The 12,197-nt window shown below is 44.3% G+C and overlaps 1 protein-coding gene across 2 annotated transcripts in view; it reads left to right on the top strand.

The window, feature by feature from the left end:
- The window catches only part of LOC135540078 (immunoglobulin superfamily member 21-like), a 297,701-nt gene that overhangs the window by 9,746 nt on the left and 275,758 nt on the right, over nucleotides 1-12,197 (top strand). The window lies entirely within an intron of this gene.

The following is a 12,197-nucleotide window of genomic DNA, read 5'->3' on the forward strand; positions in this document are numbered from 1 at the left end:
CACTGTTGTGTCGTCCGCAAACTTGATGATTGAGTTGGAGGCGTGCGTTGCCGCGCAGTCGTGGGTGAACAGGGAGTACAGGAGAGGGCTCAGAACGCACCCATGTGGGGCCCCAGTGTTGAGGATCAGCGGGGTGGAGAGGTTGTTGCCTACCCTCACCACCTGGGTGCAGCCCGTCAGGAAGTCCAGTACCCAGTTGCACAGGGCGGGGTCGAGACCCAGGGTCTCGAGCTTGATGACGAGCTCGGAGGGTACTATGGTGTTAAATGCCGAGCTGTAGTCGATGAACAGCATTCTCACATAGGTATTCCTCTTGTCCAGATGGGTTAGGGCAGTGTGCAGTGTGGTTGAGATTGCATTGTCTGTGGACCTATTTGGACGGTAAGCAAATTGGAGTGGGTCTAGGGTGTCAGGTAGGGTGGAGCTGATATGGTCCTTGACTAGTCTCTCAAAGCACTTCATAATGACGGAAGTGAGTGCTACGGGGCGGTAGTTGTTTAGCTCAGTTACCTTAGCTTTCTTGGGAACAGGAACAATGGTGGCCCTCTTGAAGCATGTCGGAACAGCAGACTGGTATAGGGATTGATTGAATATGTCCGTAAACACACCAGCCAGCTGGTCTGCGCATGCTCTGATGGCGCGGCTGGGGATGCCGTCTGGGCCTGCAGCCTTGCGAGGGTTAACACATTTAAATGTTTTACTCACCTCGGCTGCAGTGAAGGAGAGACCGAATGTTTCTGTTGCAGGCCGTGTCAGTGGCACTGTATTGTCCTCAAAGCGGGCAAAAAAGTTATTTAGTCTGCCTGGGAGCAAGACATCCTGGTCCGTGACCGAGCTGGATTTCATCTTGTAGTCCGTGATTGACTGTAGACCCTGCCACATATTGTGTCTGAGCCGTTGAATTGAGATACTACTTTGTCTCTATACTGACGCTTAGCTTGTTTGATAGCCTTACGGAGGGAATAGCTGCACTGTTTGTATTCGGTCATGTTACCAGTCACCTTGCTCTGATTAAAAGCAGTGGTTCGCGCTTTCAGTTTCACGCGAATGCTGCCATCAATCCACGGTTTCTGGTTAGGGAATGTTTTAATCGTTGCTATGGGAACGACATCTTCAACGCACGTTCTAATGAACTCGCACACCGAATCAGCGTATTCGTCAATGTTGTTGCCTGACGCAATACGAAACATGTCCCAGTCCACGTGGTGGAAGCAGTCTTGGAGTGTGGAATCAGCTTGGTCGGACCAGCGTTGGACAGACCTCAGCGTGGGAGCTTCTTGTTTTAGTTTCTGTCTGTAGGCAGGGATCAGCAAAATGGAGTCGTGGTCAGCTTTTCCGAAAGAGGGGCGGGGCAGGGCCTTATATGCGTCGCGGAAGTTAGAATAACAGTGATCCAAGGTTTTGCCAGCAACAATGAATGCAGCCTCTGGATGTAAGGATTCCAGTTTGCAAAGAGTCAAATAAAGTTTGTTCAGAGCCATCGATGTGTCTGCTTGGGGGTGAATATATACGGCTGTGATTATAATCGAAGAGAATTCTCTTGGTAGATAATGCGGTCTACATTTGATTGTGAGGAATTCTAAATCAGGTGAACAGAAGGATTTGAGGTCCTGTATGTTTCTGTGATCACACCACGTCTCGTTAGCCATAAGGCATACACCCCCGCCCCTCTTCTTACCAGAAAGGTGTTTGTTTCTGTCGGCGCGATGTGTGGAGAAACCCGCTGGCTGCACTGCATCCGAGAGCGTCTCTCCAGTGAGCCATGTTTCCGTGAAGCAAAGAACGTTACAGTCTCTAATGTCCCTCTGGAATGCTACCCTTGCTCGGATATCATCAACCTTGTTGTCAAGAGACTGGACATTGGCGAGAAGAATGCTAGGAAGTGGGGCACGATGTGCCCGTCTCCGGAGTCTGACCAGAAGACCGCCTCGTTTCCCTCTTTTACGAAGTTGTTTTTTTGGTAACCGGCTGGGATCCATTCCATTGTCCTGGTTGAAAGGCAGAACACAGGATCCGCATCGCGAAAGTCATATTCTTGGTCGTACTGATGGTGAGTTGACGCTGATCTTATATTCAGTAGTTCTTCTCGACTGTATGTAATGAAACCTAAGATGACCTGGGGTACTAATGTAAGAAATAACACGTAAAAAAACAAAAAAACTGCATAGTTTCCTAGGAACGCGAAGCGAGGCGGCCTTCTCTGTCGGCGCCGGAAGTACATGAAGTACATGAAGAGGTATCGCTCGAGTTAAAAAAAGAAAGTAATATAAGGTTGTGGATAAAGTTTTGAATGACACAATTTCATGTGTACAACATGTAAAGACCTGCATCACTATATTGAGAACTTCTCCATTTCCAAAAGGACATATTTGGGTGTTTTTGGAGCATTTGTTCATATTTTTAAAAGCCCCCATACTGCACCTCAAGGATTAGGTAATCCATCTCTGGTTGGGGTAAGTTTCTCAAAAAGATTTGAAATTGCAAACAAAGTGTCTGGACCCTTCTTTAAAGTAACGTTTACATCAACTGTAGAGATTTGGTTGTAAAAAAAAGCTTAATTAACCTTTAACATATTTTATTAACGGAATCCACATAAATGGGTTCTGCATCCAAGATGACTTGTTGCCAAGTTATCTTAGGTCCTAGGGAACACAAAAGGGCTTACATCTCCCCCAATGTGAATAATGCAACAGAATCTGTAGCCATTATGCCAAATTGATCTTCCCTCGCTGCCATAATACCCACCTCTTGTGTAGGGTAGTTGGAAGAAATAAAAGAGAAAGTCCTGGCAGATGAACTTTAAGTGGCCTGTATGGATGCAATGCAGTCTGCCATCCCAGTCAATGGGATCAGTCAATATGATAAAAACTACGATGAGTGGAGATAAGTAAATGCCAGGGGCAAGAGAGTTCAAAAAGCACTGTAACTTCCCTCTCTGCCCTGAAGTCCTGCACTGATTTGAATTGAATTGATTTGATTTTGGACTGTGTTGAAAAGAGCTAGGTTGCTGCTCTGTTTGACTTGTGTGAGATGTTGAAGGTACTCTGATTCCTCTAGAAGCTGTTGGTGCAGAGATAGGTAAACAAAGGATAGGCTTGGCTCTCGGGTTCAAACAGTTAAGCATAATATTTCAAATCAAATCAAATGTTATTTGTCACATGAAATGTTTACTTACAAGAAAATATTTATTAAATAAACTAAAATAAAAAATAAAATAATAAGTAACCCCAAAAAATTACATAACAATATTTGTTGTGGCCTCTTTCCATGATCTCTATAGAGCACATGGTGGAATTTAGAGGTAGGTTCCATCCCTTGATAGAAAAATTGCAAAAATCCTGAGATCTTTGGCAGTATACAATAAGCGTCACCCGTTATAACGTGGTATGTGTGAGTCGTTTGTACATGAAAGCTTTGTGCCTTGCTCAAAGTAGCATAATACCAGTCGCGATTTTAGCATGTAAATCTTGGTGGGGCAAACGAAAAATATGTTTTTAGATGCATACCAGCAAAGTCACTACACAACACAACACTAAAAAATACCTTAATTGCACTATAACGGTGACAAACGGTGCCCACAAACTGTTAAGGCCTACATAAAGCTGTCCCAACATCAGAGCTTTCTTTTCAGCAACATGGAGTGAATCCTTACCACTGCTACACCTGGCTATCAGCGGAGCCTTGTCTGGCTGTGAAACAGTTCATTCAGTCTCATTTACTACCTTTAAAAAAACATAGATGATATGGCTGACTTGCTTAAACAAATGTGGTTTCTACTGACAATTGAGATTTACAAACAATGTCATAAAGGAACGATGACCGGATAAGAGGCAATCCATAATTTCGATTAAGACATTAATGAGCGAGCTAAGACAGATGTAGTCAATATAACAATTTGTTCAGTGCTTTTGAAGGAAAAAGGAAACGGCACACTGCTCGATAGTATCACTGATATTTAATAAGCCTCACGGCCTTTGTCAGAGCTTTTGTGATTTTTTTTCACCCTTATGTAGACCTAGCACCACCCACATCCGTTCCACGCATTGAAAGGGGTTGGAGGCGAAGGAAAAACAAATAAGTGCTACCAAATATAACAATATGCATTTCATAAATATTACAAAAGTGTGTAAATAAGACGTATTAAACACGTCTGTAAAACCACAATGAGGACATAGCAAGTTTTCATGATTCATTGGGTACATCGTACGAAAAACATCAGAATTATCTTAAATAGGGACATAATTCATGTTCAAATTCACAACATAACATACATACATAGGCATTTCATCATTAAGTCCTTTAGGAAATAATGTCTGGAGGGTGAAAATCCCAAAACATTCTCTTTTACTCAGAGTATTATTAATTTCACCTCCCCTGTCTGATATCTTAACTTTCTCTATGCCACAAAATCTAAAGGTAGAAATGTCATGCTTTAGGTCATTAAAATGTACTGTGACTGGATAATCCCTGTCGTTTCTCCTGATTGAACGTTCAGCACTTTTGAAATATACAGCCACAGAATTCAGAACATGGGCCGTTCTTACAGTATTCTTCCTGTACACCAAGTCAGAACCATAGGATAAATAAAGGGGGTATATAAGCAGACAATGAAAGCTCTTACAATATTCGATGACCCCATTTCTCTAAAACAGCCTATAGGCTCATGTGCACCACCAGGTCAGAACAGTAGGCTAAGTTATGAGAGGGAAATGGACCAAATTATTAGGGTAAGGCACGTGGGCTACTAACATCTTACTACACAACATACACTGAGTATAACTTTTTTTAGCTACAGTATACATATCTCCCTGGCATATACAATAATTTATGCAGCAGCATACAATCAATTTCTAGACTCACAGTTGTGCTGTGCTCACTTGAACAGGAAGGTGGCGCGGCAGTCCTTCTTGTGAGGAAACTTTGTCATAAGACTTTGCCATCAAAGTCTGGCATTCTCTGGATTTTTTGTTCTTTCAAGACAACTGGGAACGAGAGAGAGAGAGAGAGAGAGAGAGAGAGAGAGAGAAAAAAGGGTGAATCATGACATCAGTTATCTTCCAGTCGGAGCCCTAGAAAGAGGACCGAGTTCCCAAATTGTAATTCCAAGTTGGGAGACTTTTCAAAACATATTTTCCCAGTCAGAGCTAGTTTTTTTCCTGAGTTCCCTGTTGTCTTGAACTCACTGAAGTCTGAGATTCCCCAGTTATGATTTTCAAGTTGTTTTGAATGTGGCAGAAGTCATGCTGACTTGACAGCATGGCCAAGGTATTCAACATTTTCTGGGCCATGGTGTTGCTTGTGAATATTATCCTTTTTAGCTTGGAAAAGAGACTCTTGAACCCAGATTTGAGTTTTTTTTTAAACCCAGACTCCACCGAATAGCAGGCAGGGGAAACAAAATAGGAATTGCATTTGCAACATTTGCAGTTAGCCACTGATTCCTTGCAAACCACTCATTGCTGAATTTGCATGACGATAACTGCTTGTCTAGCTTGCTAGCTAAGATTTTGAAAGTATGATGTTGACATGATCAGTCCAATCAAAGCTAATAGATATAACCTGATTTGACTTCATTTTATCTGTGGCCAATGATCTTGAGCCTTCTTGGATGGGCACTTCTAATGTAAATCTATGGCACTACCCAAGGGGGACTTGAACTTTCAAGCCTTCCTTGTAGATTTTGCGGTGACGTAGTGTCCCCATGAATGTCAGAACACTGAGCCAATGAGCCAATCACGGCGCAACTAGAGAAGATTACCAACCGCTACGCTGTGTGCAAAGAGTGTGCAAAGTTGGGCTACTTTGAAGAATATAACATATAAAAGACATTTTGATTTGTTTAACAGTTGTTTGGTTACTACATAATTTCATATGCGTTATTTCATAGATTTGATGTCTTCACTATTATACTACAATATAGAAAATAGTACAAATAAAGAAAACCCTGAATGAGTAGGTGTGTCCAAACTTAAGACTGGTATATATATATACACATGCATACACATACATATACACACACACACACACACACACACACACACACACACACACACACACACACACACACACACACAGTGCCTTGCGAAAGTCTTCGGCCCCCTTGAACTTTGCGACCTTTTGCCACATTTCAGGCTTCAAACATAAAGATATAAAACTGTATTTTTTTGTGAAGAATCAACAACAAGTGGGACACAATCATGAAGTGGAACGACATTTATTGGATATTTCAAACTTTTTTAACAAATCAAAAACTGAAAAATTGGGCGTGCAAAATTATTCAGCCCCCTTAAGTTAATACTTTTTAACGCCACCTTTTGCTGTGATTACAGCTGTAAGTCGCTTGGGGTATGTCTCTATCAGTTTTACACATCGAGAGACTGAAATTTTCCCCCATTCCTCCTTGCAAAACAGCTCGAGCTCAGTGAGGTTGGATGGAGAGCATTTGTGAACAGCAGTTTTCAGTTCTTTCCACAGATTCTCGATTGGATTCAGGTCTGGACTTTGACTTGGCCATTCTAACACCTGGATATGTTTATTTTTGAACCATTCCATTGTAGATTTTGCTTTATGTTTTGGATCATTGTCTTGTTGGAAGACAAACCTCTGTCCCAGTCTCAGGTCTTTTGCAGACTCCATCAGGTTTTCTTCCAGAATGGTCCTCTGTATTTGGCTCCATCCATCTTCCCATCAATTTTAACCATCTTCCCTGTCCCTGCTGAAGAAAAGCAGGCCCAAACCATGATGCTGCCACCACCATGTTTGACAGTGGGGATGGTGTGTTCAAGATGATGAGCTGTGTTGCTTTTACGCCAAACATAACGTTTTGCATTGTTGCCAAAAAGTTCAATTTTGGTTTCATCTGACCAGAGCACCTTCTTCCACATGTTTGGTGTGTCTCCCAGGTGGCTTGTGGCAAACTTTAAACAACACTTTTTATGGATATCTTTAAGAAATGGCTTTCTTCTTGCCACTCTTCCATAAAGGCCAGATTTGTGCAATATACAACTGATTGTTGTCCTATGGACAGAGTCTCCCACCTCAGCTGTAGATCTCTGCAGTTCATCCAGAGTGATCATGGTCCTCTTGGCTGCATCTCTGATCAGTCTTCTCCTTGTCTGAGCTGAAAGTTTAGAGGGACGGCCAGGTCTTGGTAGATTTGCAGTGGTCTGATACTCCTTCCATTTCAATATTATCACTTGCACAGTGCTCCTTGGGATGTTTAAAGCTTGGAAAATCTTTTTGTATCCAAATCCGGCTTTAAACTTCTTCACAACAGTATCTCGGACCTGCCTGGTGTGTTCCTTGTTCTTCATGATGCTCTCTGCGCTTTTAACGGACCTCTGAGACTATCACAGTGCAGGTGCATTTATACGGAGACTTGATTACACACAGGTGGATTGTATTTATCATCATTAGTCATTTAGGTCAACATTGGATAATTCAGAGATCCTCACTGAACCTCTGGAGAGAGTTTGCTGCACTAAAAATAAAAGGGGCTGAATAATTTTGCACGTCCAATTTTTCCGTTTTTGATTTGTTAAAAAAGTTTGAAATATCCAATAAATGTCGTTCCACTTCATGATTGTGTCCCACTTGTTGTTGATTCTTCACAAAAAAATACAGTTTTATATCTTTATGTTTGAAGCCTGAAATGTGGCAAAAGGTTGCAAAGTTCAAGGGGGCCGAATACTTTCGCAAGGCACTGTACATACATATATATATATATATATATGAGAGGGAAATGGACCAAATTATTAGCGTAAGGCACGTGGGCTACTAACAGCTTACTACACAACATACACTGAGTATATATTATATATTAGCTAAACAGGTGGGTCCCAAAATGGGTTGTGCTCTGACATCTCTTCATCAGCAATTTCACTGTAGTCTTTCCTCACTGTTTCCTACATCCTAATATGGATTATGTGGTTTTGCTTATTGTGTTCAAACATGGCTGCTGAGTAATAACAATTTCTGTGCCACTGTGTGCCCACATTAGGCCCCTTATTAGAGGCTTGGTAAAGTGTCTCAGCGTACAATAGTGTTCCACTTATATCTGGGTTCATGGTTCATCACAGTGGGCTTAAGCCTCTAAGAATAGCACTCCTAAGCACTGGCGATTTCTCATCTCTGTCAACACCTTAACTCATTCTTATCCTTTTCACTTCTGTCTGCCATTCATACAATGACATTCCTAAAGAGAGCCAGAACATCTGCCTGCCAGGCAGCGCTAGATTTATTCAACGTCACCATGACCTCAGCTTTAAACCGTAGGCTTCTGCTTGTCCTTGATGCGTGCTATATCAAGGTTAGAAATTCACATAATAAAGTATCAACACGGATTCCATTAGCATTTATAAAGTATGTCAAATTTGAGATGATAAGACGAAAGATATGTCTTCACGCTGCGGTGCCTGTTCTAAAAAATGAAATATATAAGGAAGCACAGGCACATTTACTGGCAAAAATATTCTTCAAAGATCATCCTCAATGATTTGGTCTCTGTGGCAGGGAGCGTCTTGCTTGGAGTAATGAGCGTGCACATTTAAATGTCTGAACTGTACTGCTGGTGCTCTCAGCCATTGCAGTCCCAAGCCCTCCCGTGCAATGAACCCAGCAGAACCCTATAAATGTGTGTGCCAGTGTATGCAGGTGCTTTATCTTTCTTCCTCTGCCTTCATCTGACAGTGATACCTGCCAGCACTGACAGTGATACCTGCCATTTTCACCCTATACCATCTGCTAGGACCCCTCCTCCATCCTTGAGGGTCTGTTTCCTTAAGGCCTCCTTAGCTACATACATGTAGGCATGTATCCTTTATCTGCATTTCCATCAACATAGCATTGTTGTCTGCAATAGCCTAAGATTCTACCTGCAAATATTTTTTTATTTGACATGATGTTTGCATAGTGAGGGACTCCAGTTACTTGCATCTTCAGTTACAGTATCTAAACGAGTATTCCCTACAGTGAATGCACCATCTTTGGGTTTCATGAAAGTCCAGCTGTCAGATTAGGTGAGGAAAAAAAGAGGAGAAGCATCCTAATCTGCACTTTGACGTCAGTCTGGATGGGCCAGAGCTGTGCAGGCGGGCGGGGATGAGGGGGGGATTGTGTGGGCTGTGCATTTTATGACAACAGATTATTTCCCATTATTCATGGCAACTTCTTCCCTCTGAACCACAGACAAGGCTTTTTTTCCTGGAGATTGCATTCCTGAGGTGTAACTGTCGAGCGGGAGACAACCAAAAATCATAAAGACGTAATTTAGCCAAATCCTCAGCCACTGGAGGTCTTAGCCAGAGTATTTGGGAAGAGTTCCATTCATCAATTTCATTGCCCCTATATAAGCACTACAGTACATAATCAACACATAACATCTGTAATATAGAACAACATTCACCCAGCTCGCTAAAACCTTTGATCCATCGCAGGACTTGCCACACAAATTCACTGAGTTAATTTCCCATGTCCCCCCCAAAAATAGATCGTAGTGGCACTCGGTTAATAAAAGGCTGCCATGTGTTGGATAATGATAATGTGCATACTCTCAAAGCTTTCTTCAGCTTCTACTGATGTGTCACTACTTTTATAGGACCAGCAATAGTTGTGGAAGTAGATCTAGCGTGGAACACTTTGTAGTAAACATCATTACGTTTTTGAAGTAAATCGATGCAGGTTTATGTGAGTATTTGACAGCATTGCAAACACTGTCCCCCCCCCCCAAAAAAATCAGAATTAAAATATCATCTTCAAATTCCATACCCAGCAACTCAAAAAACAGTCCCTGGGTTAGAGCATCAAAGGAATTTATAGAAAGTTTATACCAAAAAATATATGGAGTTGCATAAATTCACTGCTGGAGATTAACATAAGAGTAAAGACTTGCCCTGCATGACTACAAAATATCTAATAAGTTACCTGTAAACTTTGTCCGAACATTTCAAACAACTTCCTAATCCAACTTTAAGTATTTTAAAACTTAAATAATCCATACATTTTTAAGGTAGTGAAATAAAATGTTGCCCTCTTAGAGATAAATAGATCAATTTAGATTAAATGTCAGGTAAATTGTGTGGCTGAGGTTTTAAAACTTCTTATGGATCAAATCCCACTAGCGGGATCGATTTGACAACATCCGGTGAAATTGCAGAGCGTGAAAATAAAATATAAAAAATATTCTAAATATTAAATTTTTACACATTCACGCGGGACGTGGAACCCACTCTATAAATGTCTTAGTCCCCCCTCCTCGCGTCCTAGGATAGTCCACCTTCGCCGCCGACCATGGCCTAGTAGTCCTCACCCAGAACCCCACTGGACTGAGGGTCAGCTCGGGACTGAGGGGCAGCTCGGGACTGAGGGGCAGCTCGGGACTGAGGGGCAGCTCGGGACTGAGGGGCAGCTCGGGACAGAGGGGCAGCTCGGGACAGAGGCAGCTCGGGACAGGGGCAGCTCAGCACTGAGGGGCAGCTCGGCACTGAGGGGAAGCTCGGGACTGAGAGGCAGCCCAGCACTGAGAGGAAGCTCAGGCAGGTACTTGGCTCTGGCAGATCCTGGCTGGCGGATCTGGAAGAGTCTGGTTGACTGGCGGATCTGGAAGAGTCTGGTTGACTGGCGGATCTGGAAGTCTGGCTGACTGGCGAATCTGGAAGAGACTGGTTGACTGGCAGATCTGGAAGAGTCTGGTTGACTGGCAGATCTGGAAGAGTCTGGCTGACTGGCGGATCTGGAAGTCTGGCTGACTGGCGAATCTGGGCAGACTGGCGGCGCTGGGCAGACTGGCGGCACTGGGCAGACTGGCGGCACTGGCGGCGCTGGGCAGACTGGCGGCGCTGGGCAGACTGGCGGCATGGCGGCGCTGGGCAGACTGGCGGCTCCTTGCAGACTGGCAGCTCTGGCAGCTTCATGCAGACTGGCAGCTCTGGCTGCTTCATGCAGACTGACAGCTCTGGCTGCTCCATGCAGGCTGGCGGCTCTGGCTGCTCCATGCAGGCTGGCAGCTCTGGCTGCTCCATGCAGGCTGGCAGCTCTGGCTGCTCCATGAAGGCTGGCAGCTCTGGCTGCGCTGAACAGGCAGGAGACTCCAGCAGCGCAGGAGAGGAGGAAGGCTCTGGCTGCGCTGAACAGGCGAGGCGCACAGTAGGTCTGATGCGTGGTGCTGGCACTGGTGGTACTGGGCCGAGGACATGCACAGGAAGCCTGGTGCGGGGAGCTGCCACCGGAGGGCTGGGGTGTGGAGGTGGTACTGGGTAGACCGGACCGTGCAGGCGCACTGGAGCTCTTGAGCACCGAGCCTGCCCAACCTTACCTGGCTCGATGCCCATTCTAGCCCGGCCGATACGAGGAGCTGGAATATACCGCACCGGGCTATGCACCCGCACTGGGGACACCGTGCGCACCACTGCATAACACGGTGCCTGCCCGGTCTCTCTAGCCCCCCGGTAAGCACAGGGAGTTTGCACAGGTCTCCTACCTGGCGTAGCCCTACTCCCTGTGAGCCTCCCCCAATAAATTTTTGGGGCTGACTCTCGGGCTTCCTTGCCAACCGTGTTCCCTCATATTGCCTGCTCCTCTCTCCGGCTGCCTCTGCTCTCCTCGCTGCCTCCACCTGTTCCCATGGAAGTCGATCCCTTCCCGCCAGGTTCTCCTCCCATGTGTAGCAACCCTTGCCATCCAATATATCGTCCCATGTCCAATCCTCATTGCGCCGCTGTTGCTGCCTTTGCTGTTTCTCCTGTGGCTCCTGCCTGTTGACACGCTGCTTGGTCCGTTTGTGGTGGGTGATTCTGTAACGGTTTTCATGCGGTGAAGGAGAGTCAGACCAAAATGCAGCGTGTAGATTGCGATCCATGTTTAATCAGCAAACGTAAACACGAATCAATACAAATACTACAAAACAAAGAACGCAATGAACGTAACGAAAACCGAAACAGCCTATACTAGTGTAAACTAACACAGCGACAGGAACAAGGACACTAAGGACAATCACCCACGAAACACACAAAGAATATGGCTGCCTAAATATGGTTCCCAATCAGAGACAACGATAATCACCTGACTCTGATTGAGAACCACCTCAGGCAGCCATAGACTAACGCTAGACATCCCACAAAACCCCAAGACAAAAACACACCACAATAACCCATGTCACACCCTGGCCTGACCGAATAAATGAAGAATAAACATAATATATT

This window comes from Oncorhynchus masou, chromosome 5 (assembly GCF_036934945.1).
Source record: "Oncorhynchus masou masou isolate Uvic2021 chromosome 5, UVic_Omas_1.1, whole genome shotgun sequence".
In the NCBI taxonomy this organism is placed as follows: Eukaryota; Metazoa; Chordata; class Actinopteri; order Salmoniformes; family Salmonidae; genus Oncorhynchus; species Oncorhynchus masou.